The sequence below is a fragment of the Pipistrellus hanaki genome (genome assembly GCF_964339955.1).
Source record: "Pipistrellus hanaki genome assembly, chromosome: 3".
Classification (NCBI taxonomy): Eukaryota; Metazoa; Chordata; class Mammalia; order Chiroptera; family Vespertilionidae; genus Pipistrellus; species Pipistrellus hanaki.
The window spans coordinates 56771471-56784031 of record NC_140505.1 but is presented as its reverse complement, the minus strand read 5'-3'; the positions used below and the strand labels follow the sequence as shown (position 1 = coordinate 56784031).

The 12561-nt window shown below is 40.9% G+C and overlaps 1 long non-coding RNA gene across 1 annotated transcript in view; it reads right to left on the bottom strand.

The window, feature by feature from the left end:
* Positions 1-10776: 10776 nt before the first annotated feature.
* Positions 10777-12561, bottom strand: part of LOC311618847 — a 164180-nt gene continuing 162395 nt past the window's right edge. The window contains exon 2 of the long non-coding RNA XR_014794381.1: positions 10777-11880. This is a non-coding gene — a long non-coding RNA (uncharacterized lncRNA). The remainder of the gene's footprint in view (positions 11881-12561) is intronic.

Sequence of the window (12561 nt, the reverse complement as noted above, 5' to 3'; positions counted from 1 at the left end):
ATCTCCCAAGGAATCCCTGATTGGAGAGGGTGCAGGCTGGGCTGAGGAACCCCCACCCCCAAATTCACAAATTTCATGCACCAGGTTACTAGTATATAAATAAATAATAAAGGAATACTAATAATCATAGCAGGAAGACTTCATATGAATGTCATTGCCACCTATGCTTGACTGTTAAATCATTCACTTGATATATATTTACTGAGCATTCCCTACGTGGTATGTATAGTGATAGGTGCTAGAATTGTAGGATCAAAAGCCGGAATTTCCTTGAGAGTGAGATGGCCCCCAAGATACAAGGGGTGATTTTTCACAAGTTGGTGTCAACATTCACCTATTTATGGAGAGAGTGTGAGAAACCGGGAGATACTATGAATAAAGTATTCAATTTGAAGATGATTAGGTTATTGATTTATTAAATAATCTTTAATTAGAACTTGAATAGGAGAGAAGGAAGTTTTTAAAATATTTTTATCTGTAAAGATGCACAATTTGTTATAGAATATACTAGAGGCCCAATGCACAAATTTGTGCACAGGTGGGATCCTGCCAGCCAGCCCCCATCAAGGCAGGCCAATTGGAACTGAGCTGGCAGAGGGGAGGGGATGTAGGAGGTTGGCCAGCCACCCCCCCAATCAGGGTCACAGGGGCTTATGGGGGGGGGCAGGCTGGCAGGGGGGAGTTTGGGGGAGCTGATCAGGACCCTGATCGGGCAGGTTGTACACGGGCAGGTGTGTGTCATAGTGACCCATCATTCTGGTCATTCCATCATTCCAGTTGCTTGGCTTTTATATATATAGATACCTGAAATATTTAATAGTAATAAAACAATTTTTTTTGGTGGGGGTGGGGGAGAGAAAAGAGTTATGAAAAAGTATTCTTACTTTGGGGGATGAGCCTTGATAATTCACCACTTCATTAAGCTTGTTTGATGCATTATTAGAATAGTATATGAAAAAGCATCTCCAGCTGATTTTTCTAGAAGAATTGTGGTAATGGTACTTTGTTCCTGTGCAGTGCAGACTGGATTCCATTTATTTGTCTAGAATCTACCTACTGGACTAGAATGTGGGAAATGGCACATGCTATTTGACAGCTGAGTGATTGGAGGAGGAATGAATTATTTGAAATGAGAAGCTGAGGACATGGGTATGCAAGCTAAGCCAAAGGGAGTGGCACTCCACCTTCAGTTTTTATTACTCATGGATCATGAGATGGGCTTTACGTGATGCTGAGAATTGGCCTTATATTGGATGGCTTAGGGAAGTGTTGGGTTCAGCAGTCACATGATTCGAAGGCACGGGACCTTCAAAGCTCTGGCTGTCAATCTCAGTTTCTTCCTCGCCCCCACAGGCTTGTGCTGCTTCATTTCTTCCAATTAATTGTACTTTTCAGGACTCAGCTTCCCTCCAGGGAGGGGAGACACATTATTAGTAACATCTTGGTGTGGGTTGCTTTGTTCTGACCTGAGTTTGTGAGAGAAACAAGAGCGCTTGGCACAGAAATGCTGAAAGTGAGAGAAGAAAAGACTGGAGAATTCCCAGGTGAAAAGGCATCTTCCCTCTGCCGCACGTTGTTTTCCCGGGGGGGGGGCTCTTGTTAACCAGATTTACTGCTAAATCCCAACATAGATCCTAAAACCTTTCTGAACTGATGAAAGTGACAGTGCGGGAGTCATGATAATCCATCACAACAACTCGTCTCCTCTCTAAGTCATGCTGGTGGCTGCCGCCTGAAAGGTCAGATCGACACCAGTTTTCCCTGCGACTGCGGGGGCTGCAAGTCCTGGTGCCGCAGCATTTCCATGTCAGGACAGCCCAGTGGACAGAGCGCTGCTTTTGTGAAATCAAAGCACTTTGTCTTTGCTCCACACAAAATGCTTTTCTCTCTGAACTTGGCCCTGATGGATGAAGTCCTTCCCATTTCTATTAGGTGCAGAGGTGGAAGCTAGTATGGTGTTTGCCCAGGGCTGAAATTAAACCTCTCTCTCCTTGGCTGTCCCTCCTCCCCACAATTTTCTGTCAGTAAACTTCCAGAGAAAGTTTTCCTTTAGCCAGCTGTGTGCTCCCATTTTACGTGACAGTTCTCGGGGTTTTTAGCAGGAACAAAGAACACTGATATTCCCACTGAGTTTGTCAGAAGCAATTGAGTGTTCAAATTAAATCAGAAGTTGATATTTGATTTTTTAAAAATATATTTTATTGATTTTTTACAGAGAGGAAGGGAGAGAGATAGAGTTAGAAACATCAATGAGAGTCATCGGTCAGCTGCCTCTTGCATGCCCCCTACTGGGCTTGTGCTCGCAATCAAGGTACATGCCCCTGACTGGAATCGAACCCGGGACCCTTCAGTCTGCAGGCTGATGCTCTATCCACTGAGCCAAACCGGTTTCGGCGATATTTGATATTTTTTAAATAAAATTTACATTAGTTTATTTAGACATTTCAATGTAAAGCAGTCAGCAAATTCAAGTATAAAATAGCTGTTACAAGAAGTCCTTTTGCTCATAAGGGAGCAGGTAGAATCTCTGAAAGTTTTAACAAGTCAGACAGTTCCCCAACATTACCTCTTGAAAGCATAATCATCAGAATAATCTCTTTAAAGGCTTTTCTGTAACTCTTCTGTTGTACACCTGGTGATTTATTGCTAACAGCCACAGGTGATAATGGCACTGCTTCCAATATAACACGCCTGCTTTTCCAGCTAGCTGCTGGGACCCTACGAGATGCTCCAATATTCTGCTCTAATGGGCAGAGTATTGTTTGTTAACAAATATGCTTCCTGGGGCTATCAAATGTACCATCTATTTTCTAACACTTAAAGTACTTCAACCTGGTCTATATGAGCTCAACACTGAATTTCATAAAAGAAATAACATAGATTGCAGATATCCCACAACAATTCACCAGCATTAGCAATAGCATTCTGGTTAGGGGGAAAAATGGAGCAACCTGGAGAAAAAACAAGCATTTATTATTACTTAAAAAAAAAAAAAAAAATATATATATATATATATATATATATATATATATATATATATTATTGATTTTTTACAGAGAGGGAGAGGGATAGAAAGCTAGAAACATCGATGAGAGAGAAACATCGACCAGCTGCCTCCTGCACCCTCATCCCCCACCACCACCACCACCGGAGATGTGCCCACAACCAATGTACATGCCCTTGACCAGAATCGAACCTGGGACCTTTCAGACCACAAACCGATGCTCTATCCACTGAGCTAACCCGGTTTCAGCTATTATTACATCTTTTGTTATATTCTCAGCATCAGCTTCCAGAGTTTTAACTATTATCTTTGGGCATGATTCCCAGTCTCTTTCAGTTCCTTCTCCGATTTTGTTTCTTCACCCCACAAAATGGAGATGTTAAATGGTGAGAGGCACTGTGGTATGAGTTTACCTGGGTTCAGATCTTGGTTGTACCACCTTCCTGACTGAGCTATTTTTTTACTCCTCTGTGCCTCAGTTTCCTTATATGCAATGGGAAGGTGCTATCTATCTCCTATGGGAGCTGTAAGCAATTTGATATATGTAAAGCATTCCAAACAGTGTCTTGCATGTAGCAAGTCTAAGTATGTGTTAGTTATTTTTTCAACTGGTAGATATTGTCTTGGATGCTGAGTCTACCCATGCATTCAGCTAACATATTTTCATTGAACACTTATTATGTGTTGTTAGACACTGTTCAAAATGCCTAAGACACACCAATGAGCAGACCAATAAAAATCCTTGTCTTTGTGGAGCTTTTTTTTTCTTTCTTCCAGATAGATGGAGACAGATGATAGTCAATAAATATAACAACTAAACAAAATGTATTAGAGAGATAAATGCTATGGGGGAAAATAGTTGGGTGAGGAGGTTGGGAGGGTAGGCAAGGTTGATCACTATATATAAAAGCCTAAGTGACTGTTACAGTGGAATGAGCAGAACGACCAGTCGCTATGATGCAAACTGACCACTCTGATCGTCTGATCAGGGCCGCCAGCCAATCTCCCAGTCCCTCCTCCCAGGCGCCTATGGGGAACAGGGAACCTGGGGTGGGTGGCACTGGATGCCAGAGGTGCAGCCAAGGCCAGTGTGGGGAGGGGGAGGAGGTAGGGGGAGTTGTGGAGCCAGCTGCCAGCAGCCAGGGAGAGGAAGGCCCAGGTGGGACAAACTCTGGGTCCCTGAAGGCTTTTGAAAAACTCTTTCTGGGGAGGCTTTTTTCCCCCCAGCATCGTGCAATTCAAAGGCACTAGCTGAGGAGCTGCCCAATCTCTTCCCCCACCCAGTCGAAAAGAGTCTGGCGCAAGGTGGGGGTGGGGGGGTGTCCCGAGCCACTGCCCACAGGCAAGAAGCTGGGGTGGGGGTGGGGGGTGAATTCAGGGGCCTCAGAGCTGGACCACCAGCCCCCAGCGTGCTCCAGTGCTACCTTGCGACCCAATTAACTGGATCAGTGGTTGGGTGGAAAGCGACCCAGGAGGGTGAGGAAGTGAAACTTGGGGCAAGTACCACGGATGCAGTCCCCTCCCAGGATAATGCTGCGCTCCCTAACCTCCTAGGCACCAAGAGATAAATGTGGACTCACAAAGAAGCAGGCCCCCAGGAGCTTCCTTACTCACTTCTGACACCCCCACTGAAGTATGGTAGCAACCATACTTAGGTAAAAACTGCTGTTCGAATTTTAACCCTGCTATTCTGGCTGCTGCACTCACTTACTTGCTTAAACAATAGAGTAGTTACCTCAGCTTCCAGATTGAGACCTGGAAACTCGCAAAGGTAACTTTCCTGTGCCTGTGCACCAGGACCACAGGAGATTGATTCCCACTGACTCAGTAGCTCCAGGAGTAGAAACTGCAGATAACCTTTAGAGATTAGCTTGGCTCAGCTCTGCTTCTGTACTATCTCCTATCGCAAGATAGGGCCACATTCCAACATCCTGCAGGATGTGGCTGGGAACGACCCTGCGGGCTGTACCCTGCATTTAGAATTTAGAATTTATAACAAAGGAAAATTTTTGTGGTTTAGACCTTTAAAAAGACTATCTATACCTGGAAAGGTGCGGTCATGAGTGTGGACTCCACCTGTGTGTGGTGCTCTCGCAGCCGTCCTGGCCAGTTCAATAAATCCTTGCCTGCTTTTTCAATCAATTAGCAGCCTTCAGTGGTCTTATTTTGACTCCAGAGTTCAAACCCACAATACCCACCCTTTGCTTTAAGGCTGCATTCTCCTTCCCTTATACATATTGCTTGAAGTTCACTATGGATTGTTTTAGACATGTGATAAACGTGGGAAAAGCAATGTTTTGTACTTTAGAACAAAAGAGTCTGGAGTCTTTGTGGGTGTCTCTCTCTCTTACACACACACAGAGAGAGAGACACACACACACACACACACACACTCACTCCCTCCCCTCTTCCCTGGACTGGCGAATCTTCACACAGAAAGTTACTAGGTGTACCAGTTAACAATTCGGATTTTTTTCAATAGTAGATATATATGCAATTTGATATGTATGCTATTTTGTTGTATTGACAGTAAGATTCAAAACTATATGTCAAATTTGCTGAAGGTGTTAACATCATAGATATTTTTACACTTAAAAATGTAAAATTTTGTGCCCCCTCAAAAAAAGAGCATTTTTGGGAAGTTTTAATTCCTTACTTTATTTTGAAGAAAAAGTTATTGTATACTTTGGTAAGCTTATGGTGAACATGTTCCATCTCAAAATACTTGTGAATGCTGGCTTAAATGCTTTCTAGGTGATGATTTCAATGTGAAAGACAAAGAACATCCAGGTCAACTGAAAAAGTTTGAAGACCAACAATTACAAGCATTATTGGATGAAGATGCGTGTCAAACTCAAATTGCAGAAAGATTAAACGTTGCTCAGCAAACAATTTCTGATCATTTACAAGCAATGGGAAAGATTTTAAAGGAAGGAAAATGGGTGCCACATCAACTGAATGAAAGACAAATGGGAAACAGAAAAGTCATCAGTAAAATGTTGTTTCAACAGCATGAAAGAAAGTCTTTTTGGCATTGAATTGTGACTGGTGATGAAAAGTGGATTTATTTTGAGAATCCCAAATGCACAAAATCATGGGTTGATCCAGGTCAACCATTAACATTGACAGCAAGGCTAAATTGCTTTGGAAAGAAGACAATGCTCTGCGTTTGGTGGGATCAGGAAGGTGTGGTGTATTATGAGCTTCTAAAATCAGGTGAAGCCGAAACCGGTTTTACTCAATGGATAGAGTGTCGGCCTGCAGACTAAAAGGTCCCGGGTTCAATTCCGGTCAAGGGCATGTGCCTTGGTTGCGGGCACATCCCCAGTAGGGGGTGTGCAAGAGGCAGCTGATCAATGATTCTCTCTCATCGATGTTTCTAACTCTCTATCCCTCTCTCTTCCTCTCTGTAAAAAATAAATAATATATAATAATAATAATATATATAATATAAATTTTATATATATATATATATATATATATATATATATATATATATATATATATATATATATATATATATATCTCTATCTATCTCCAGGTGAAACCGTTAATATTGATCATTACCAACAACAAATAATCAATGTGAATCATGCTTTGACCATGCAGCCACCAGAATGTGCCAGAAGACAGCAAAATAATTTTGCTTCCTGATAACACACCATCACACACTTCAAAACCAGTTAAAGACACGTTAAAAGATCTTGCCTGGGAAGTATGAAACCACCCACCATATTCACCAGACCTTGCTCCTTCAGATTACCACTTGTTCCAGTTGATGGCACATGTACTTTCTGAGCAGCACTTTTTCAACGTACAAAGAAGTGGGAAATTTGGCCTCTGAATGGTTTGCCTCAAAACAAGAAAAGTTCTGTTGGGACAGTATCCACAAATTACCTTAAATATGGGGGAAATGTATAGCGAGCAATGGATAGTACTTTGAATAAAACATTTTTGATGTTTCTCTTGAAATTATGTTTTCTTTGATTACAAAATCTGCATTAACTGGTACACCTAGTAAACCTAGCTCCTCAGAACCCACTCTTGCCGAGTCCTGTTTTGTGTGTGTGTGTGTGTGTTGTTTTGTTTTTTTTCTCTCACAAAGCTTTTTTCTAAACCTCTAAACTGACAAACATCCCCTGAGGAGTTTGGGATTGTGAGAGGGTGCAGGCCATGCTGAGTGACAATCCCACCCCGTGCACTAAGCCTTTAGTATTTATTTAATAGGGGTGTCGAACTCAATCAGAGAAGGGGCCAAAATCTAAAATCCAGCCTAAATCGCGGGCCGAATGGTTTACTGAACAGTCATAAACTGACAATGTCATAAACTGACAGCGGAGTGCAGTGATGACAGCGCGGTGCGGGCCACATTGCAAGGCCTGGCGGGCTGGATTTGGCCCGCGGGCCTTGTGTTTGACACATGTGATTTATTATATACATTCAATATAATGTTTCTAAAATAAAACTGATGTTTCCAGGAAAATTTTATTCCCTTCTTGATTCCCACTTACTGATAATCATTCTTTGTTTTCCAGATTAAAACCTCACCCACCCGAGTCTCCTATTTTCCCCATTCATTAAATCTCATGTGTTTTTCTTTCTGAATGTCTCGGAATCTACCCTGACTTGAACATGTAGGCCTGGGTTACTGTCATAGCCTTTCGATTAGCTTCTGCTTTTAGTCTCTCCCTGCGCCAATCCATTCTGCACTTACTTCTCTTGCAAAGCCATGTCCATAACAGAGCTTCATTGTGTCCCTTGCTCTGATGCCAATGGAAAAAGATCAAACTTTTTCAGAGTTGTTCACAATCTGATTTCAACCAGTCTTTCTAGCTCTCTCCCACAAACCTAAGTTTTTATTTCAGCCAGAATAATCTACTTTTGTGGATTCCTCTTTTGTACCCGTTCTATCCATTAGGTAGTTTCCTAACATTCAATTGCTAGTTTTCCCTTTTTCTTTGTAGAAGCTTTAGAAGTTGCGACCTTAATATTCCATGTGAAATTTTACATAACTTGACTTATGAATCACAGGTTGGACTCATGAGGAAAATGGTGTGAAGCTGACCTCAGCAAAGTGGAGATGCTGATGGAAGGACTCACGTGATTTCTTGGAGAATCCATAACGACTAAAATTGTTTTGATACCTTTACTGTCCTTTCCTCAAGGACAGAATACCAGCTAATTAGTTTACTGCCAGAAATGTGCAAGCAAGATTTACTTTTTCCTAGACTGCCTGCCTTTTCTCCCCTTGCCTATAAATCCTGTCCTTGCCCTTGTTCTCTAACTCAGTCAAGGACCATTATGAGAGCAATTTGTGTAAAAATAAATACCTGTTTTTTGAAATAGACACATAAACTATTTTCTATTTACATTTAAAAATATATTGTTTTAATGACTGGAGAATAAAGTCTTTAGAAAAGCAAATACATTTCCTATTTGTTCCGTAGAATAATCTAACACATCACTTAATGGAGTTTGTGTAAAAATTCCTTTGCCATTGAATATCAAAGCATTTTTATATTAACCCGTTTTCTTCTGCAAGGTCCTACTCCACAGTGGGTTACTATCTAGATTTCTCAGTGATACTGTCCATTTGAGACTCTTCAAGTTGCTTGCACCTAAATGATTCAACCAATTTTATTATTTTATGTGGGTTTCCATAGCAGTGAGATACCCATTTCTGCCACATTTAATGCAGATTTCCCCCGAATTCTATTAACTTAAATAGTAACTTTCAATTGTATCAGTCTTCAAAACTACAGGGCCATGTGCCTCAAAATAATTAGTTCACAATTACCACCAACCAAAATTATATTTATTTCAGGCTTATTGCATTAGAGAAATCTTTCAGATTTCAGGTGGCTGGCTGGTCTGTGGTTTATTTTCAGCTGAGTTTCTGAGAACTAAACATAGGGTGCCTATTCACCAACGTGGTTTAAGGCTGCCCACAATGGCTTTAAAAAACAAAAAATAGCCTGTTTCATCTTCCCAATTTGTTTAGCTCTTGCTCACTATTCCCTGTGGACTGACTGCAAGGGTTTGTCTATAATAGGCATTTTATAAATATTTGCTAGAGTTGCCATAACAAAGTACTACAGACTGAGTGGCTAAACCAACATTTGTTTCCTCAGTTCTGCATGCTGGAAGCCCAAGATCAAGGTGTTGGAAGGCTTTTCTTCTGAAGTCTCTTTCCTTGGCTTGTGCATTCTGGTCACCTCATTGTGTCCTCACATGGTCTTTCTTGTTGTGCATGGAAGCCTGGTATCTGTGTCCAAGTTTCCTCTTCTTACAAGGATAGTAGTAGTAGCGGGACTCAATCTAACCGCCTCATTTTAACTCAGTCATCTCTTTGAAGGCCCTTTCTCCAAATATAGTCACATTCTGAAGCACTAAGGTTAGGACTAAAGTTTTGGGTAACACTACCCAGCCCTAAGTTTCCTAACAAAAAGTTCCAAACTGTCATTTATGTCTTAAAAATTTTTGGCTCAATCGTTGTGGAAGTGTTGTAACGTCAACAGTAAATAAAACTTATGGAGGTCACATAGGAAGAGTGAAAGTGCAATTTGCCTAGAGACCAGACATTTGATCAAAAGCACCGTTTTTAAAACTGTATCTGGCCGAAACCAGTTTGGCTCAGTGATAGAGCGTCGGTCTTCGGACTGAAAGGTCCCAGGCTCGATTCTGGTCAAGGGCATGTACCTTGGTTGCGGGCACATCCCCGGTGGGGGGTGTGCAAGAGGCAGCTGGTCGATGTTACTCTCTCATTGACATTTCTAGCTCTCTCTCTCCCTTCCTCTCTGTAAAAAATTAATAAAATATATATATATATTTTTTTAAAAACTGTATCTGTATTGTTAAAAGTATTTTAAATGTCTCCTTTGTGGGCTTTTTTCCCCAATGACCCTCTCTCCCCCCACTGCCCATCCCAGGCCTTCATTACATCATTGGGTACCCAGCTTTATGCATAATTCTTTTTAAAAATATATTTTTATTGATTTTAGGGAAGGAGAGGGAGAAAGAAAGAAACATCAATGAGAATCTTGATATGCTGCCTCCTGCACACCCCTACTAGGGATCTAGCCCACAACCTGAGCATCTGTCCTTGACCAGAATAGAACCCGGACCTTTCAGTCCACAGGCTGACTCTCTATCCACTGACGTTTAAACCAGCTAGGGCTTATGCATAATTCTTAAACAGCCCTTTGCTCCTCACCTAAAGGATGCTTCTGTTTGTTTGAGAAGATGGGATGTTTGTGTGCCTGTGTATGTAAAAATAAGCTTTTAATTTATTTCAGGCATCTAGCAAATTATTTTACAAACCAACTCTATTTCAACCTCACAGTCTGAGATAGGGAAAATTTCCCACATTTTCCAGATTAGGAAACTGGGTCTCTAAAGTAATTTGCCCAAAGCCACTGAGCCAGAATTTAGGTGAGTCTGACTTCTGAGCCCAACTTCTCTTAATGTGGTTTCCTGACTCCTGTCCTTTTCTCAGATGAGATTGTGGGAGCTGCAGAGCTTTTGCCATGTATGGTTCCTTCAAGCTATGGCTGTTAACACAGCATCTCTGCTATGACACCAAAAGCACGGGCAAAAAAATAGGTGCGACTTCATCAAAATTTTAAAAATTTGTGCATCAAGAGTGTGAAAAAAATCAACTCATGAATAAAAGAAAATAGTTGCAAATCAAATATCCAATAAGTGATTTTTTTATAGATGCCAAAATATATAAAGAACTAGAACTAAATGACAAAAATAAATAAATAAATAAAAAATTAAAACTTGGCGAAGGACTTGGTCAGATATTCCTCCAAAGATATACAAATAGCCAATGTTTAAGTACGTGAAAAGATGCTCAACATTACTCATTACTAGGGAAATACAAATTAAAACAAAATTAGACTCTATTTCACACCTATTATGATGGCTATTATTTAAACAAACAAAAACAGTTCTTTGAAAAAAATTAGTTCCTTAAAAATAATTATAGAATTACAATACAATGCAGCAATTCCATATTTACTGAAGAGAACTGAAAGCAGGTCTAAATAATTACACACCAATACTGACAGCAACATCACTCCTCTAGCCAAACGACAGAAATAATTCAAATATCCATCATCAGAAAAATAGACAAAATGTAGTAAATACATAAAGTGGAATATTAGTCAGCCTTTAAAACTAATGAAATTCTGATACATGATACAACACAGATGAAATTTGAAGACATCATGCTAAGTAAAATAAGAGACATAAAAGGATAAATATTCTAGGATTCTACTTATATGAGGTACTGAAAGCAGTCAAATTCATAAAGAAAGCAGATGTTAAAGCTGGGGGAGAGAACAGGGAGTTATTGCTTAATGCAGGAGTCGGGGACATCCGGCCCTCAGCCGTATAAAGCCTGAATAAGACCAGAGAACTCATTTGGCCTGGCCCTTCCAAGACATTAGGGGTGAGTTAAATGTTTGACCAAATATAGCAGGCTAATTTTTAAGGTGATAATTTTGTATGGCCTGCAAATGATCCTAATAAAGAGGGAATATGCTAATTGACCATCACACCCTCAACAAAGATGGCTGTGCCCACAGCCAATAAGGAGACTATGCCAATTGACTGCTACACCCTCAAAGATGGCGGCACCCAGTCCCCTCAGCTGCCCAGGGCCAGCCCGAGGTGCAGGCAAGCCTTGGATGGTGGCTACCCAGCCACCCCGGGCCATCTGAGACTCAGCTAACCAGCGCTGGCTGAGGCAGTAACAGAAGTGTGATGGGGGCATTGCCTCCCCCTAATCTCCTCCCGCCCCTGAGGACTCCCGAACTGAGAGGGGGCAGGCTGGGCTGAGGGATCCTGCCTCCAGTGCAGGAATATAGGGCCTTTAGTGTTATAATAAATATCCAAATGGTCCTTGGCAAAACACAGGTTCCCCATCCCTGGCTTAATGGATAGTTTCTGTTTGGAAAGTTCTGCACTGCCAAACAAATATTATATGCAATGTTGAAAGGTATTCTTTAAGAAGAGGAAGAAGAAAAAGATAAAGATAATTATGAACAGTAAATACATATCAACAAGTGAATCTAAAAACTAAGTGAATAAAAAATCAAATGAACAGAATCTGGTGAATAGAATCAGCGGTATAGAAAGGGGAGTGGACTGACAATCCTTGAGGGGGAAAGGTATGGGGGGTGCAGGAAGAGACTGGACAAAAACCATACACCTATGGATAAGGACAGTGGTGGGGGGGAGGGGTAAGGGCATGAGGGGTGGTAATGGATGGAGGGGAGCTATGGGGGAGGGGGGTGGGAAAGGAACAACTGTAATAATCTGAACAATAAAGATTTTTTAAAAAAGTTCTGGATAGTAATGGTTGCACACTAATTAAATGTTCTTAATATGACTATACAACTTATAATGGTAAATTTTACATTGTGTATATTTTACAATAAAAATGTGGCTAATGTGAGGAATGTTTCATTTTATTTAAATAAGTTTAAAAACTTATTCTTGACTCAGTTATTAGAAAAGTTTTAAGTTTGAAATGTAAATTTTATAATATC